General features: G+C 41.8%; 3 non-coding genes across 3 annotated transcripts; 2 read left to right on the top strand and 1 right to left on the bottom strand.

Moving 5' to 3' along the window:
- The first annotated feature begins 5,073 nt into the window (after window positions 1-5,073).
- Window positions 5,074-5,156, top strand: trnal-cag (transfer RNA leucine (anticodon CAG)). The gene has a single exon. It is a non-coding gene; the product is annotated as a tRNA-Leu (tRNA).
- Window positions 5,157-7,824: 2,668 nt separating this feature from the next.
- On the top strand, window positions 7,825-7,907 carry trnal-cag (transfer RNA leucine (anticodon CAG)). Its single transcript has one exon. It is a non-coding gene; the product is annotated as a tRNA-Leu (tRNA).
- Window positions 7,908-13,789: 5,882 nt separating this feature from the next.
- On the bottom strand, window positions 13,790-13,862 carry trnaa-agc (transfer RNA alanine (anticodon AGC)). The gene has a single exon. It is a non-coding gene; the product is annotated as a tRNA-Ala (tRNA).
- Window positions 13,863-18,928: the final 5,066 nt, after the last annotated feature.

Raw genomic sequence — 18,928 nt, 5'->3', positions numbered from 1 at the left:
TTGAACTCAATTATATAATCGATGGCTGGGCGCGACCCCTGGCTCAACTCCAACAGCCGGGGTCCTGCCTCCTTGCCTCCCCGTGGGGCATAAAAGGTGTCCATGAGTGCTTTCGAAAACTCCTCAGCTGAGCTACACTCTGGTGCTTTCTGTTCCCATAGGGCCGTGGCCCAGAGCAAGGCACGGTCCGACAAGAGTGAAATCATATATGCCACTTTTGACCGTTCAGTAGGAAAACGGGAAGCCTGTAGCTCAAAAACTAAGGAGCACTGTAGGATGAAACCCCTGCATCGTTGAACCTCCCCTGAATAACGTTCTGGAGGGGCTATCGGGGGCTCGGTGGTATGGGTATGAGGCGAAGGACTGGCCGGAGGTTGAGACACCGTAAGCGAGCTAAAGCGTTCGGCCAGTTCGTTAAGCATACTTTCGTGTCTATGAATGACTGACTCCTGCAGCTTGACGGCCTGCTGCAGGGTTGTGTGACCCGCTGAGTCCATTGTTGGTCACACCCTTCTGTTATGATTTTCCTACGGGTGGACTCAATCGCGGAGCGTCGGCCCGGGAGAGGCGGAACCGACACAATCTAAACTCGCCGTGAACCTAAATTAAGTAGAGTGGCTGGAAAAGAGGGCGGGGCCAGCCCAAGCCAACAGAAATAACGAACTGAAGGTTCACGTGTGAAAATAAAACCCCAATAACTAAATAAACAGTTCTGGAGTTTAGTATACGCTTGGTGCGGTAATAAATAATATATTCACACGCTGCACTTATGCGTGCTGTGCAGCGAGTGAGTTTCGAACCGGGAACCTCGGGCACTATGACACAGTGCCTTAAACCGGAGAGCCACAGCGCCACTGGTGTCGATGCCGACGGTTTGGGATATAAAGGGCAAACAAAAGAATCGCCTTCTTGCGAATTCAAACAAAAGATGAGTTCGGAAAATTAGGGTAACTTAGATTATTCTCTTTCAATTAATTAATCATTCTTTTCTGAATTATTAACATTCAAAAAAAAATAAAAGAGCAGGTTCACGCCCGGGAGCTGAGAAGTTAGTGGCGTGCTTTTGAACTTTAATCTCAGTACTCCCGAGAATGGGCGTGACCACCTCAAAAGTTACAGAGCACCGAGCGTGTCCGCTCGTGCCGGAAAAGAAAGGGTAACATTTTCGATCCCCGTAGGGAACGAGTAGAGAGCCAGGAAATGGCGAGAAACTCCCCGCTTCACTTGAAGGACGGGGAGAAGAAAGGTTTCAAGGCTCTACCTCTAGCAACGAGGCGGAGTGACAGAGAAAGAGTACTGCGGATCCTCTGGTCGAGGAGGAGGCGCATTTAAATGGAAAGAAAGGAAAAGCGTTTCTCCTAGTAAAATCAGGAGAACGCAAAGAAGTCACACACTGACTAAATCTTTCCCTATAATGCTTTTATTACCTCGGCCCCTGGGCCTACCGCAAACTCTCTATGAGACCTTGCGTTACCTGTGTCCCTGACAACTAATGTGCAAGAGAGCACGAGAGAGGGTGTGACGAGGAAGCCTGGCTGAGCGCTATCTTAAATACACGCTCAGCCAGGTGTTCCTCGTGAACGCTGATTGCCCGAGGGTGTTTTGGGAGTTGTAGTTCTCCTCCCTCGGGGCATGTTACGGGCTGTATGCCCTCTGGTGGCAACTGACGGAGTTTTGCGAAGTTGGCTCCCTCTGGTGGGCGCAAAGGGAGTCGATCGGCCTCCAGCCGCGCGGGCACCAGAAGCCGCAGGTTGAGCCACGGTCTGGCTCCCTCCAGTGGCCGCGGGGTGTGCAGGCCGACTCCTAACATAAACCCAATAGAACATCTTTGGGGCATCCTCAAGCGGAAGGTGGAGGAGCGCAAAGTCTCGAATATCCGCCAGCTCCGTGATGTCGTCATGGAGGAGTGGAAAAGCATTCCAGTGGCAACCTGTGAAGCTCTGGTAAACTCCATGCCCAGGAGAGTTAAGGCAGTTCTGGGAAATAATGGTGGCCACACAAAATATTGACACTTCAGGAACTTTCACTAAGGGGTGTACTTACTTTTGTTGCCGGTGGTTTAGACATTAATGGCTGTATATTGAGTTATTTTGAGGAAAGAATAAATTTACACTGTTATATAAGCTGCACACAGACTACTTTTCATTGTGTCAAAGTGTCATTTTGTCAGTGTTGTCCCATGAAAAGATATACTTAAATATCTGCAGAAATGTGAGGGGTGTACTCACTTTTGTGATACACTGTATATAAAATGTGAGTAATTTTGTGCCAGTGTAAGTATGTGTGCAGTTAAGTGTGTGAGTGTGTATGTATGTGTGTGTGAGCATGCGCCTGTGTGTGTGAGAAGCGTGATTGTGTGTCAGAATCTAAGTGTGTTGGTGTATGTATGTCCATGTGCAAGTGTTTGTGGATTTATGTGTGTGTGTGTGTGTGTGTGTGTTTGTGAGTGTGCGTATGTTAGTGTATGTGCATGTAAGTTAGTGTATAAGTGTGTGTGTGTGTATGCAAGTAGTTACGTGTCACAGTCTAAGTGTGTGTGTATGTATGCATGCATGTTAGAGTTGAGTATTAGTTTGTGTACATGTGTGACCATGCATGCAAAGGAGTTTGTGAGTGTGCGTGAATGAGTGTGCATGCGTGCGAGTGTGTGTTTATGTGTGTGGTTCTGTTGTGTGTGTGTGTAGTGTGCGTGTGATTGTGTTGGTGCGTGTGTGTATTTGTTTGTGGTGTGCATATAATTTAGTGTTAGTGTATGTGTGTGTGCATGTGTGTGTGTTTGCATGAGTGTAACTGTGTTGGTGTGTGTATGTATGTGTGTGTGTCAAAGTCAATCCTGTGTGTGTGTGTGCCAGAGTCCATCATGTGTGTGTGTGTAACACACACAGACACAATAAAGACTCAGGAACATGAGAAATCTGCAAACCCAATTAGAATAAACCAAATTGCACAAAGACTCAGAACTAAATAGCTGAATGATTGGGAAACTGAAACTAATGTCCAGAGTAAAATGCAGTGTTATTTGGCCCTTAGCAGACACTACAGTACAGCACATTATCTGAGCACAGTATCCGACCCTAAATTAAGAAACACCCTGACGAGGTACAGACTGAGTGCACACGACCTGGCCGTGGAGACGGGGCGACACACCCGGTCCTGGCTGCCCCGGGAGGAGAGGCTGTGCCAGCACTGCACTCTCAGTACAGTAGAGATGGAGCTGCACTTCCTCACCCAATGCACCAAATACCACCACATCCGGTCCCAATTCTTCCCCAAATTTAACACCGTCATCCCCTACTTCAACTCCCTCCCAGACCCCGACAAACTGCCCCACCTTCTGGGGGAGCACAGAGAGAGCTGCACTCTTTTATCCTGGATTAGGCCATCTACCAGTAAAGCAAATGAGGGAGATGTATCAGTATCAGTTGTTTGGTTATTAAAAAGCGTGCACAATATGGCCTTGTTTTTGCCTGTTTTTCATTTATTTATGCAATTTGATAATTTGAGTTATTTGATTAGATGTGTATTGATTGTGTTAACAAAAAATATATAAGTTAAATATCCTACTGTGTTTTTTTTATTTTTTTTTTTTATAATTTTGGTAATGGGTGCCCTTTTTTTTGCTTGAGCACCTGCCCCCAAAAATGTCTGTGCACGTGCCTGCTAATCAGCCATAACATTAAAACCACCTCCTTGTTTCTACACTCACTGTCCATTTTATCAGCTCCATTTACCATATAGAAGCACTTTATAGTTCTACAATTACTGACTGTAGACTGCTCACTCTGTTTTTCAATGGTCAGGACCCCCACAGGACCACCACAGAGCAGGTATTATTTAGATAGTGGATGATTCTCAGAACTGAGAATCAGGGCAGTGGTTCATTATTCCTGGTTCAGTCGATTAAGACTCCCATGAAGTCATCCAAATATCAAAGCATCCCCACACAATCACACTTCCACCACCTGGTGGTATGATGGATGTTCTTATTGTTTCTTATTATGGAATACATTCATTCATTCACTGCCTGATTTATCCTGGTAATGATCACTGTGAGTCTTTTTTGTTATCAAAAAAACTTCAAAAAGTAAATAAAAAAGATAACAATAATATCATTTCAGTTATATCAATAGCAGCGATCAAAATAAGAAATAAAACTCTGATGCATTTTAATACTGTAGCATTATAAGTTCATGCGTTTCTGTCAAAACAAAACAAAAAAGGTATGTAAATAAAACTGTTTAAGAGTAAATAGGGCGTTAATGACATGGTAACATTGACAGACTGGCCTAAAGATTGATGCTGCAACGAATTTCGCCTTAATTTTATCTTTTCAGATTCTGAGTTGCTCCCAAATGATCATAATGTTTCTGCACTGGAGAATGCGGGCATCGATCACACTACCTCTCGCATGCTAAGCGAGCGCACTACCATTTGAGCTAATTCCCCTTACGAAGACCCCACCTTTACTAATGTACTAACAGAGCGTTGATGCTGCATTATAAAGTCAGGGTGCAAGTGTTTAAGCTCAGACTCAGCTTTATAATCATTCTATTATATAATATTACAGTTTTTCTCAATTGCTTTGGTGCATTTCTCTGATCAGAATTAAAATTCTCATAACTGTTAGTTCAGCCTCCACAAGATTTAGTCATTTGTGCACATCATAGTAGCAGTTTCTCATTCCTTCCAACAAATTGCAAATGCTTTTGGACATGCATCAATTGCTTCCATACAATTCTCTGCTGTTTTATAACATTATCATTTGCTATGTCATGTCAGTCAAAATGAACTATACTTATGAATGCTGAATAGTAATTCCTTATGAAACTAATACACTCATACCAGAGAAAACACTCTCTAACACGCTAGTGACGTTACAGTGCTAAGAACGGTCCACCCAAAAAACATTATTTGGTCAGTTGGAGATCTCATATGGGGCTCCCTTTCTATTGATATATGGTTTACAGCCTAGTGACAAAGTGTACAGTGCAACAAATGGGTTACAGATTAAGGAGGTCGTACAAATCTTAGTACGTGGTGTGGGTGAGGATGGTATTATTCCTACCGTGGCAAGTCAGGATGGCCGAGCGGTCTAAGGCGCTGCGTTCAGGTCGCAGTCTCCCCTGGAGGCGTGGGTTCGAATCCCACTTCTGACAGCACATACTTCATACAAATTTATGTCATTAACCCTCTACCATACATAATAATGTGAAAAGATATAACAGTTCGTACAAATCTTAGTCCTAGTTTGTCTTAGTTTTCTATTACAAAAACATCCTTTACCCTTTGTAAATTTTAATGGATTAACAGAGCATTGATGCTGCATTAAGTAAGAGTGCAACGTGTTTAATCTCACGTACTCTTTTCTATATTATGTGGTGCTTTTATACCATCACAAACTCAGTTTATTTAAAACGTTCATCCCAGCTTTTAGGACAAACTGAAAAAAGATCAGCAGTTCACCAGATGAAAAACCAACAAAACGTCACGTACCGCTACTTAAAAAAAAAAAAAGTCGTTTCAGATAAAACTCCGAGACATAAATTACAAGTTATTGCGTGTTTGTCAATTTCAAAATCAAAAATGATTTTTAAAAAATAGAAAAAAAAATTTAAAAATGATTTGAGTGAAAATTGAGCGTAAATGTCGTTGTAACATTGTAAATTTTGATGCTGTGTTTCAGTGAGCAATGACGCAACAAGTTTCATATTACGTGATGCCTTAAATGATCATAATGTTTCTGCATTGGAGAATGCGGGAATCGATCCCTCTACTTCTTGCATGCTAAGCGAGCGCTCTACCATTTGAGCTAATTCCCTCTACTATGAACCCACTTTACCCTTTGCAAATTGTAATGTACTGACAGAGCAGAGAGTTAATGCTGCATAACTGTCTGTACCACTGACAGACGGACTTAAGGGTTGATGCTGCTTTATATAAGGGCCAAAATAGTGCAGGATATACCAAATGTAAAGTGCAGTTCAAAAAGTCACAGTCAGCCGACAGTGATCATGACTGTAGGAGATTCTTCTGTTCTTGTTGCAGTGCTGCTGAAGGGTTTTCTTTTTGATGGTTGGGGGGGGGGGTGTTTGTGATTATATGTAACTGTAATAGCTTACGTGCCTTTGCATCTTTGATCCCATTTTGAAGGTATAAAGCATGAGCTGTCAGAATGGGAATTCAAACCCACGGCTCCAGGGGAGACTGCGAGCTGAACGCAGCGCCTTAGACTGCTTGGCCATCCTGACTTGCTTGCAAGTTACCAATGCCAATTTTCCTCAACACCCCCACATGGCCTAAGATTTGAACTGCAAGCTGCTTGAGCCACAGCAACAAGGCGCCGAGGAACTAATAGGCAAAGTTTTGCTCGAGTCCAATCATAAAGACCAATTCCCATTCCGGGAGTCAAACCCAGGCCACCTGGGTGAAAACCAGGAATCCTGAACGCTAGACCATATGGGAAACTGCAAGGCTCAGCACCGGCTGACGCCAGCATCAGCCACTTCATTCCGCTCTGCCAAGTCTTTGTCACCTTGACAAGACCTGCATTGTTGGATCTGGGGTACAGAGAGCCATACACAAGGAGTTAGAGAGAAAAAAATTGAAAGAGAATAGAAACCTTCGAAGCACGGCATACAAAAAGACAGTGCCGTGATCCAGATTCGAACCGGGGTTGCTGCGGCCACGGCTTCCCAGTGGTCTGCCACTGGTGGCTCACGTCAACTGCTTCCTGACAGACTGCAGTCATAGTTCCAACAGAACAAGCTGCTTGAGCTACAGCAACAAGGCGCCGAGAAACTAACAGGCAAAGTTTTGCTCGAGTCGGGAGAAAACCAGGAATCCTGACCGCTAGACCATATGGGAACTTCTGGCACCTGTGAGTCTGCGGTCGTGACTTTCCTGAAACTCCGGCCTCATTTCTGTCTCTTGACTGAAGAGAGAATAAAAACCTTCGAAGCACGGCATACAAAAAGACAGTGCCGTGACCCGGATTCGAAACGGGGTTGGTGCGGCCACAACGCAGAGTACTAACCACTATACGATCACGGCTTCCCTGCAGTCTGCCAGCGGTGCCTCACGACTGCTGCCCCCTGATAGACTGCAGTCATAGTTCCAACAGAACAATGTGCTTGAGCTACAGCAACAAGGCGCCGAGGAACTAACACGCAGAGTTTTGCTCAAGTCCAATTCCCATAGCAGGAGTCGAATCAGGGCCGCCTGGGTAAAAACCAGGAATCCTGACCATATAGGAAACTACAAGGCTCAGTATCGGCTGGTGCCAGCATCAGACACTTCCTGCTCCCTGGTAGACCGCAGTCATAGTTCCAACAGAACAAGCTGCTTGAGCTACAGCAACAAGGCACCAAGGAACTATTAGGCAAAGTTTTGCTCGAGTCCAATCATAAAGACCAATTCCCACACCAGGAGGTGAACCCGGGCCGCCTGGGTGAAAACCAGGAATCCTGACTAGACCATATGGGAAACCGCAAGGCTCTACACCGGTTGACGCCAGCATCAGCCACTTCTTTCCACTCTGACAAGCCTTTGTCACCTTGACAAGACCTGCATTATTGGATCTGGGGTACAGAGAACCACACACAAGGAGTTAGAGAGACAAAACAAAAAACATTTTGTTTTTTGGTCCACCCAAAAAACATTATTTGGTCAGTTGGAGATCTCATATGGGGCTCTCTTTCTATTGCTATATGGTTTACAGCCTAGTGACAAAGTGTACAGTGCAGCAAATGGGTTACAGATTAAGGAGGTCGTACAAATCTTAGTACGTGGTGTGGGGTGAGGATGGTTTTATTCCTACCGTGGCAAGTCAGGATGGCCGAGCGGTCTAAGGCGCTGCGTTCAGGTCGCAGTCTCCCCTGGAGGCGTGGGTTCGAATCCCACTTCTGACAGCACATACTTTATACAAATTTATGTCATTAACCCTCTACCATACATAATAATGTGAAAAGATATAACAGTTCGTACAAATCTTAGTCCTAGTTTGTCTTAGTTTTCTATTACAAAAACATCCTTTACCCTTTGTAAATTTTAATGGATTAACAGAGCGTTGATGCTGCATTAAGTAAGAGTGCAACGTGTTTAATCTCACGTACTCTTTTCTATATTATGTGGTGCTTTTATACCATCACAAACTCAGTTTATTTAAAACGTTCATCCCAGCTTTTAGGACAAACTGAAAAAAGATCAGCAGTTCACCAGATGAAAAACCAACAAAACGTCACGTACTTAAAAAAAAAAAAAGTCGTTTCAGATAAAACTCCGAGACATAAATTACAAGTTATTGCGTGTTTGTCAATTTCAAAATCAAAAATGATTTTTTAAAAATCTAAAAAAAAAATTAAAAAATGATTTGAGTGAAAATTGAGCGTAAATGTCGTTGTAACATTGTAAATTTTGATGCTGTGTTTCAGTGAGCAATGACGCAACAAGTTTCATATTACGTGATGCCTTAAATGATCATAATGTTTCTGCATTGGAGAATGCGGGAATCGATCCCACTACTTCTTGCATGCTAAGCGAGCGCTCTACCATTTGAGCTAATTCCCTCTACTATGAACTCACTTTACCCTTTGCAAATTGTAATGTACTGACAGAGCAGAGCGTTAATGCTGCATAACTGTCTGTACCACTGACAGATGGACTTAAGGGTTGATGCTGCTTTATATAAGGGCCAAAATAGTGCAGGATATACCAAATGTTTAGTGCAGTTCAAAAAGTCTCAGTCAGCCGACAGTGCCAACATGCAGCCATATTTGAGGATGAGGTCTTTTATGAAGTGCATTCTCTTTGATTTTGTTGGACTTGTAGGAGATTCTTCTGTTCTTGTTGCAGTGCTGCTGAAGGGTTTTCTTTTTGATGGTTGGGGGGGGGGGGTGTTTGTGATTATATGTAACTGTAATAGCTTACGTGCCTTTGCATCTTTGATCCCATTTTGAAGGTATAAAGCATGAGCTGTCAGAATGGGAATTCGAACCCACGGCTCCAGGGGAGACTGCGAGCTGAACCATCCTGACTTGCTTGCACGTTACCAATGCCAATTTTCCTCAACACCCCCACATGGCCTAAGATTTGAACTGCAAGCTGCTTGAGCCACAGCAACAAGGCGCCGAGGAACTAATAGGCAAAGTTTTGCTCGAGTCCAATCATAAAGACCAATTCCCATTCCGGGAGTCAAACCCAGGCCACCTGGGTGAAAACCAGGAATCCTGACCGTTAGACCATATGGGAAACTGCAAGGCTCAGCACCGGCTGACGCCAGCATCAGCCACTTCATTCCGCTCTGCCAAGTCTTTGTCACCTTGACAAGACCTGCATTGTTGGATCTGGGATACAGAGAGCCATACACAAGGAGTTAGAGAGAAAAAAATTGAAAGAGAATAGAAACCTTCGAAGCACGGCATACAAAAAGACAGTGCCGTGATCCGGATTCGAACCGGGGTTGCTGCGGCCACGGCTTCCCAGCGGTCTGCCACTGGTGGCTCACGTCAACTGCTTCCTGATAGACTGCAGTCATAGTTCCAACAGAACAAGCTGCTTGAGCTACAGCAACAAGGCGACGAGAAACGAACAGGCAAAGTTTTGCTCGAGTCGGGAGAAAACCAGGAATTCTGACCGCTAGACCATATGGGAACTTCTGGCACCTGTGAGTCTGCGGTGGTGACTTTCCTGAAACTCCGGCCTCATTTCTGTCTCTTGACTGAAGAGAGAATAAAAACCTTCGAAGCACGGCATACAAAAAGACAGTGCCGTGACCCGGATTTGCTGCGGCCACAACGCAGAGTACTAACCACTATACGATCACGGCTTCCCTGCAGTCTGCCAGCGGTGCCTCACGTCTGCTGCCCCCTGATAGACTGCAGTCATAGTTCCAACAGAACAATGTGCTTGAGCTACAGCAACAAGGCGCCGAGGAACTAACACGCAGAGTTTTGCTCAAGTCCAATTCCCATAGCAGGAGTCGAATCAGGGCCGCCTGGGTAAAAACCAGGAATCCTGACCATATAGGAAACTACAAGGCTCAGTATCGGCTGGTGCCAGCATCAGACACTTCCTGCTCCCTGGTAGACCGCAGTCATAGTTCCAACAGAACAAGCTGCTTGAGCTACAGCAACAAGGCACCAAGGAACTATTAGGCAAAGTTTTGCTCGAGTCCAATCATAAAGACCAATTCCCACACCAGGAGGTGAACCCGGGCCGCCTGGGTGAAAACCAGGAATCCTGACTAGACCATATGGGAAACCGCAAGGCTCTACACCGGTTGACGCCAGCATCAGCCACTTCTTTCCACTCTGACAAGCCTTTGTCACCTTGACAAGACCTGCATTATTGGATCTGGGGTACAGAGAACCACACACAAGGAGTTAGAGAGACAAAAAAAAGCCATAAGGTAACCGAGCCAGCCAGGAGTGGAACCTATAATCTTCTGATCCATAGTCAGACACGTTATCCATTGCACCACTGCTTAGACCAATTCCCATACCGGGAGTCGAACATGGGCCGTCTAGGTAAAAACCAGGAATCCTGACCGCTGGACCGTATGGGAAACTGCAAGGCACAGCACTGGCAAAGACAAAGAAAGGGAAGCGCTTCAGTACGATTTAAACACTTTTGAACCAACGGTCGCTGTGTCGCGGCGCCTGGGATTAGTTCTGCTGGCAGACAAAGCTATTTCTCCATAAATCAGGGCCTGAACAGAGAAACCGACCGACGTTGAGGTGATTCGGCTCTGGACACTCCCCTGCAGTTTTCCTTCAGCGGACAGGTACACGTTTTTCAGGTGCTCACGGTGAATTGTTGGCTTCGCTACCCTGTTTAATTCGTTTCTACTAATAATTGATAGTGTAGCACCTAAGCTTGCTAATAACAGTAACAAAAAGGCACTAACATTTAACTAGGTTCGATTAGCAGTATACCTTGAAATCATGAGAGATGTTAAGGTGAAGTTAAACAGCTAACACATTTATTGCCATACAAGCAATGAAATATCACATATAGCGCTGCAAAAAAACCTTAGAAATAAAGAAATAAATAAGCTCTTACAAATAGGAATTATGTTAAGAGATCTTCAATTCAATACCACTCCTTATATTTAAAGAGGTATAGATTCAAAAATTAAGTTCTAGTCCTTGAATGTGTGTATTAAAGGTATTTTCCTATGGCTGTTTTACCCAGGTAGAGTAAATAGTGTGAGTAGGTTCTTATCTGGTCCTGGGCAAAAACTCTGATATATCCGGAGTCTTCTGTAAACAGTCTTAACGGTAGGCCACACCGCTTCTACGACCATCAACAGTTTCACAGGGCTGGGCTCGCCATCACAATTCTCCAAGTTTTTCTGTGCGTCTAAGAAAAACCAATCTACACAGATAGTGCAGAACAATGAATGCTCCTATTCTTTTATGTTCCCTAAAATGAGATCTCTAAGTTATTTTCTTCATTTCAGAACATCTTATGACATGTACAAAAACTAAGGATGCACCTTGACTACAAATGATTAATTAACATTCATACATCACAGCAACATTGACATTTAACATGTAAGGAATTACTATACATCACTTCAGTATTGGTATTTTAGCACTGACTAATGAATTACTACTCTTTTCCAACTTTTTAGCTGTAACATGTGCAATTATCCCTTTAACATGAATTTGAATTGAACCATCACTAAACTCCATTAATATGTACATTATGATAACCAAAATATGTTCAATCATAGCACAGTTGTGCTGTAAATAATTAAGATGTATCAATCTAACCAAACTGAATGACTTAACAGAATATGTGCACTGTGCCTTTGCGGCTCCACCACGCTATTAGTAATTCTAGCTAGCGATTAGCATAGCTATACTTTTAAATCATTTCCACAAGCATTAAAGAACATTCTCATAACTCCAATTGGTTTTTTATTCCTTCCATTTCTAATGAAAAGCGTATGAACTCAAAAGAAAGGTGGACTCTCCCTTTACAGAAGCTAGCTAGGCTATCAGAACAAACTCACGGAAGTTTCAAACACTTATTACTTGACAGAAAACCGCCTCCCTCACGTTCATAGCTGGAATTCTGGTAAAAAAAAAAAATCCAGTCCATTAGCTCTAATATATGCTAAAAGTCAATATTTGAAACCATTATGTAGTATTTTGTACCGATTATTGCTCAGCTGGTCTGCAGCAACCTCTCAAGATCTCTCAAGCCAAAAAGGGAAAAACTAATGAAGGTAAAGTCTTTTTCTACCACTGCGCCCTCTTTTGGGGACGACAAGTAACTACACCTCTTAAAGGACTTTTGAGGTTTTAGTAGCTCCATATTTCATATGGGTTACAATAGCATACGCTTCAATCAGGCTCTAAATCTCTGGTTTCCACCTACCATTCAATCATATGCTAATTTTATGTTATAGTTCGCCTACAGATTTATACTTCTATCATTACCACTTAGTTATGCCATTTACTTTTTAACTGTCATTGTATCAGTGGCGATTTCTCTAAGACTAAAATGTCAAAAATTAAATAGTCAAATATGTACAGTTGTGTTAACATTTCATTGACTACAAATGCGTTAGAACACGTTCATCTCGAAGACGAGTTCGTTCAGAATCAGCTACTTATCACAAATCGACTGACTTGATTTTGTTAACTCCCGTAGCGTGAATGCATTTGCCCGTAGAAGCTGAGCGTCTCTTCACTTCAATGGGGCTGCATGGAACGTTTTTTTTTCATTGCTTCGAAACTCGCCGGTCATTGGATAAATGCCACGATTTTGTCCCGCTCCCGGACGCTGAGCGTCTCTGGGGGTGAATGGAGCTGTGGGCAGGTCTGGACGCTGAGCTTCTGCAAGATGATTGGAGGATCAGTCGAATGGCTGAATCCCGTTTTGATTGACAGCTATTTTGAGATCGACACGTCACTTAATCACTGGGAGCTTCAGTCCCATCACGGATTTTGCGAGTGAAGTCGAAAGATAAACCATTTCTTTCTTGACCATTTCCGTTGTTCACTGTGTAAATAATACACACTCATAGTATTTGTTTCAGGACACTGGTCAAGTCCCTGGAAAAGACGCCTACTTGGTACGATAGGATCACAGGCCATTTTCTTGAAAAGGAACGGAGGGCAGAATTTAAGTATAAATAAATTGACAAATTTTATGATGTAAGCCGACAACGAGCTTCCCCTCTTTGAAAGACCAGCAGCCGCCACTGCATTGTATGTGTTATGTTTTGTTAGTTTAAGAAACATTACAACGATTCAAAACTTAGCGCTGTGGTTTTAATTACCTCGGTGAGAAAAATAATCGGCTTTATGTACTTACCCCAACAGAAAGGGACTGATATGTTATGAATTAGGTTTTTTGAAACAATTTAGCCTAACCAAACAAGTAAATGTTGGTTGTGCCTCGTGAAGTTATTAATTATAAAAAAAAATAATTACATGCAAATCTCTCTTTTACGCTACAATAAAGACCACTTCCCATACCCATAGAGAGACCAAAAAGCCATAAGGTAACCAAGTCAGCCAGTAGTCGAACCTAGACTGACCTGATTTTTGATGCTGCGTTTCAGTGAGCAATGACGCAACGAGTTCATATTTCGTTTTGCCTTCAAGTGTTTCAGCTCATGTACTCTTTTCTATATTATGTGTTGCTTTTAAACCATCACAGACTCACTTCATTTAAAACATTCATCTCAGCCTTTAGGATGCTGTGTTTCAGTAAGCAATGACGCAACGAGTTTCATATTATGTGATGCCCTTAAATAATCATAATGTTTCTGTACTGGAGAATGCGGGCATCGATCCCGCTACCTCTCGCATGCTAAGCGAGCGCTCTACCATTTGAGCTAATTCCCCTGACGAACAAACCACCTTTACCCTTTGTAATGTACTAACAGGGCAGAGTGTTGATGCTGCATTATGTAAGGGCCAAAATAGTGCAGGATATACCAACTGTTTAGTGCAGTGCAAGAACTGAAAATATTATGTATGTAATTTAACATAAAATATGTGCCTATTAATATCTAAAACTCAGTGCATTATTAGGCTGCACATAAATATAGATTTAAACTGTCCTCTATTTACTACAGTCTGTATCTAGTTGGTGTGAAGAACATGTTACACATACAGTGTGCTATTATTTCAAGCTGATCAAGTACATGCTATTTCACTTAGAAACATCTCACAAAGTACAAATTCTTCAACCTTCTAAACAAAACCATGTAGTATGGGACATAATGCAGTAATAAACGACTCGCCTGAACAGGGACTTGAACCCTGGACCCTCAGATTAAAAGTCTGATGCTCTATCGACTGAGCTATCCAGGCTCTGCAACCTGCTTTAATCCTCACAAGCATGTGACTTGAATTACAAACTTAAACATACGTTGTCCCGTAGAACTTCAATTAATATAAAATGTTTTATACCTGTTTCGGCTCTCTTGAAGGCGATTATATAAAGTTTTAGGTGAAGGCTGTTGCTGTTTACACACACAAAGAAAAACATCTCTGGAGGAGAATTTTGCAGGTAGATTACAAACAGATTCCTTTCTTTCACCTTTTCCCTGTATCAATTGCACGATTGTTTTTCAGTTCTTAAATGTTATGCGCCATAAAAAATCCATAAAAATCAAATTGAGTTAGCAAAGAACCTTGAATTATACTAAATAGTTCTTCAAGTAGAAAGTTCTACCAAGAACACAAAAAACCCTAAAGAAACACTTCTTAAGACTTCTTAGTCTTAGTTTTTTATTATTTCAAATGCCATTCATTATTTCAAATGCCATTAATCATTTATAATCATTGATTTGTGAGATATCAGCAGTAGTAGATCACGTTTAACTGGTTTAATATTGTTTAAGCGCTGATTATCGGCTGTTTTTCATGAGTATGTTGGGCGGTTTTCCATGCATTTTGGTGGACTTTGAAATGCGCAATCTGGCAACCCTGGCTGAAGCGTTTATTCATATTTTGGAGCGATGTATGTTTGTATGCTAGAATATAAATAACATCTTTTACAAACTGCTGTCTATTTACATTGACATTTTCCCCTCTGTCTAAACCTTGAAATTGGGTTTGTAAAAGTAAGCGATACTGTGGATAATATATTTAATGAGCTGAACTAACTGAGAGAAGCGCGTATAACCACAATTTCTAAACAAACACAGTATCCGCTGCTGCAGTCTCTACACAAACTTTTCTGCACTGAAATCGCAAGGACACATTTTATGGATATTACGGTAATGCACTGAAAACGCGTCCTACAGTCATGCAAGCACATACAGCAGTGTGTGAGTTTACACTAATCAGCCGTAACATTAAAACCACCTCCTTGTTTCTACACTCACTGTCTATTTTATCAGCTCCATTTACCATATAGAAGCACTTTGTAGTTCTACAATTATTGACAGGACCACCACAGAGCAGGTATTATTTGGATGGTGGATCATTCTCAGTACTGCAGTGACACTGACATGGTGGTGGTGTGTTAGTGTGTGTTGTGCTGGCATGAGTGGATCAGACACAGCAGTGCTGCTGGAGTTTTTAAATACCGTGTCCACTCTATTAGACAGTCCTACCTAGTTGGTCCACCTTGTAGATGTAAAGTCAGAAACGATCGCTCATCTATTGCTGCTGTTTGAGTTGGTCATCTTCTAGACCTTCATCAGTGGACATAGGACGCTTCCCACTGGGTGCTGATGGCTGGATGTTTTTGGTTGGTGGACTATTCTCAGTCTAGCAGCACTGCTGTGTCTTATCCAGTCATACCAGCACAACACACACTAACACACCACCACCTGAATTTCCTGCATAAATCTGTTCCATAAAATATTTTCTGCCTTACTCAGCTCTCTGCTTCCTTGTATAGAAATAGGCTAAAAACCGGGTGTAGTAAGTCCTGCTGTCCACAACAAAGGACATTGGATAAATGTTTTGTTGAGAAAGGGTTAAAATTGCTGTACATTTCTGTAATCTTTATAAACTGAAGTTACGACTCATATTGAACGAAACTGATCTCTTACTTTGCTTATTTCCATGAAATGTGAAATATGACATGGCAGCCATTTTTAAAAGAAAGTTCATGAGCTGCTTGCCACACACCCACAAATGTGACATTAATAAAAAGCTCAGGATGTACTCTATAAAATACAGTACTACTCAAATGGATTGCATAAACGGTGCTTGAGTTAGAGATCTCGGACACATGTCAAGTCAAATTTATTTATATAGCGCTTTTTCCAATGAACATTGTCTCAAAGCAACTTTACAGAATCCAGGCCGAAGGGCGACTGTGGCAGAGAAAAACTCAGGAAGAAACCTTGAGAGGAACCAGACTCAGCAGGGACCCATCCTTCTTGGGTGGCCTGGAGGATACTTTAAATAAAAAGGATTTACACAAATCATACAAACACAAAATTAAATTGAACTGAAAGTTGTAACCAGCAAAAAAATAATGTAAGTTCTTCATTGTTCAGTCCAGTCTGTGATAAAGTCTGTTGTACATTCTGGACATTTTTGGTGCAAACACGCCAGGTGTCCGTCACATCTAGTAGGAGCAGCATTGTTGGCACTGCAGTCTTTAACCTTGAGAGGGTGAACAGGTTTCCGTCAGAACCACCTCGGGTTAAAACAACAGAAGATGTTGTTACAATGTGAAATCGTTAGGAGTAAAATATCAGAGAGTTTTACAGGTTTAGACTCCAGCACCCCTAACTATTACAGCATAACTAGGTTTGCTTGTTTAGTTTGAAAAGACCAATCAACAGTCTGAGTAAATAAACACAGCATAACTAGGTTTGCTTGTTTAGTTTGAAAAGACCAATCAACAGCCTGAGTAAATAAACATGTTTTAAATCTAGACTTGAACATAAAGACTGTGTCCGAGTTCTGACAGCGGATCTCCCTAAGTTTGAAGCAGATCTGTGATGGAAATGTTGTGTTTCAATAAACAATAAAAGTTATCAGGAGCAATTTCTTGGAAAGACTCCAAAAGGGGTTACCAAAAGTACAGTTGTTTTACATCAGGGGTGCCCAATACATGGATCACGATCTTATAGTCAATCGCACAGTGCATCCCTAAGTAAAAACTGTCATTACCTCAACATGTCATTACCAACACATAACTTGTTGTGATGGTAAAGACACTTAGTGATGGTAAAAACAGGTTATTAGTTTCACCATCACTATCTTATTAACTGTTTAATAATTAAAGCTAATTAAAGCTAAATAAGCAAAATGGTTTTATTATACAAGGCAGCGCAATAATTTTCACTGATTAGTCAATATGGCCCACAAGATATCAGCAGAGATCCAGTAAAATATCAGTTATTACATGAAAAAGAAAAATTAAGCTTAAAGCAATATCACAACCTTCAAAATGGGAACAAAGGAGCATCATAAGGGGAATTAGCTCAAATGGTAGAGCGCTCGCTTAGCATGCGAGAGGTAGCGGGATCGATGCCTGCATTCTCCAGTGCAGATACATTATGATTATTTAAGGGTATCATGTAATATGAAACTCGTTGCGGCATCGCTTAATGAAACGCGGCATCAAAAATTAGATCAGGATTTAAGTGAGTCTTTAAGGCAACAAAAAATATGTGGGAATTAATATCTAAAACTCAGCGCATTATTAGGCTACACATAAATATAGATTTAAACTGTCCTCTATTTACTACAGTCTGTTAGAAACAACTAGTTGGTGTGGAGAACATGTTACACACACAGAGTGCTATTATTTCAAGCTTATCAAGTACATGATATTTCACTTAATAACATCTCACAAAGTACAAATTCTTCAACTTTGTAAATACAGCATGTAGTACAGGACATTACCGCTTACCTAATGCAGTAATAAACAACTTTTAGATTAAAAGTCTGATGCTCTACCGACTGAGCTATCCAGGCTCTGCAAGCTGCTTTAATCCTCACAAGGATGTGACTTAAATTACAAACTTTAACATATGTTGTCCTGTAGAACAGTTCCAGCAAGAACACCAAAAAAACCTTTAAGAAACACTTCTTAGTACTACATACATTAGTTGTATTCCACACAGGTCAGCATGCGACATCGTTTTACTTTCTAACTGTATTCATATTATGCCATCTAGTGATCGATTGAATAGCCTACAACGAGCACAAACAGGGTTTGAGTTCTTAACACATAATCCAGTCAGTTAAAAACCCAACAAGAAGGCTGTACCTAATACACTCATACCAGAGAAAACACACCCTAACATGCTAGTGGCGTTACAGTGCTAATAATGGTTCACAAATGGTCCAAAATCATTATTTGGTCAGTTGGAGTGCTCATATGGGGCTCCCTTTCTATTGATATATGGTGTGGTGTCAACGGTACCCAAGCTAGTCAGGATGCGGTCTAAGGTGTTGCGTTCATGTCACAGTCTCCCCTGGAGGCGTGGGTTCAAATCCCACTTCTGACAGCGCATGCTATACACAAATTTACATCTTTAACCCTCTACCATACATAACAATCTGAAAAAATATAGCTTCAGTGAGCAATGAGGCATTGACTTTCGTATTACATGATGCCATTAAATTATCACAATGTTTGTACACTGGAGAATGCGGGCATAGATCCTGCTACCTCTCGCATGCTAAGCAAGCGCTCTACCATATAAGCTAATTCCCCTTACGAAGGACCCTTTGTAAATTGTAATGTTCTAACAAAGTGTTGATGCTGCATTATGTAAGGGCCACGATAGTGCAGGATATACCAACTGTTTAATGTAGTGCAATTACTACAGTCTGTTTGAAACAGCTGGGCTTACAACTAGTTGGGGTGGAGAACATGTTGCACATACAGTGTGCAATTATTTCAAGCTGATCAAGTACATGATATTTCACTTAATAATATCTCACAAAGTACAAATTCTTCAACTTTCTGAATAAACCATGTAGTA

This window comes from Trichomycterus rosablanca, unplaced genomic scaffold, assembly GCF_030014385.1.
Source record: "Trichomycterus rosablanca isolate fTriRos1 unplaced genomic scaffold, fTriRos1.hap1 scaffold_211, whole genome shotgun sequence".
In the NCBI taxonomy this organism is placed as follows: domain Eukaryota; kingdom Metazoa; phylum Chordata; class Actinopteri; order Siluriformes; family Trichomycteridae; genus Trichomycterus; species Trichomycterus rosablanca.
Note: the sequence above shows the minus strand (reverse complement) of the source record. Positions and strands in the feature narration are given on the sequence as shown.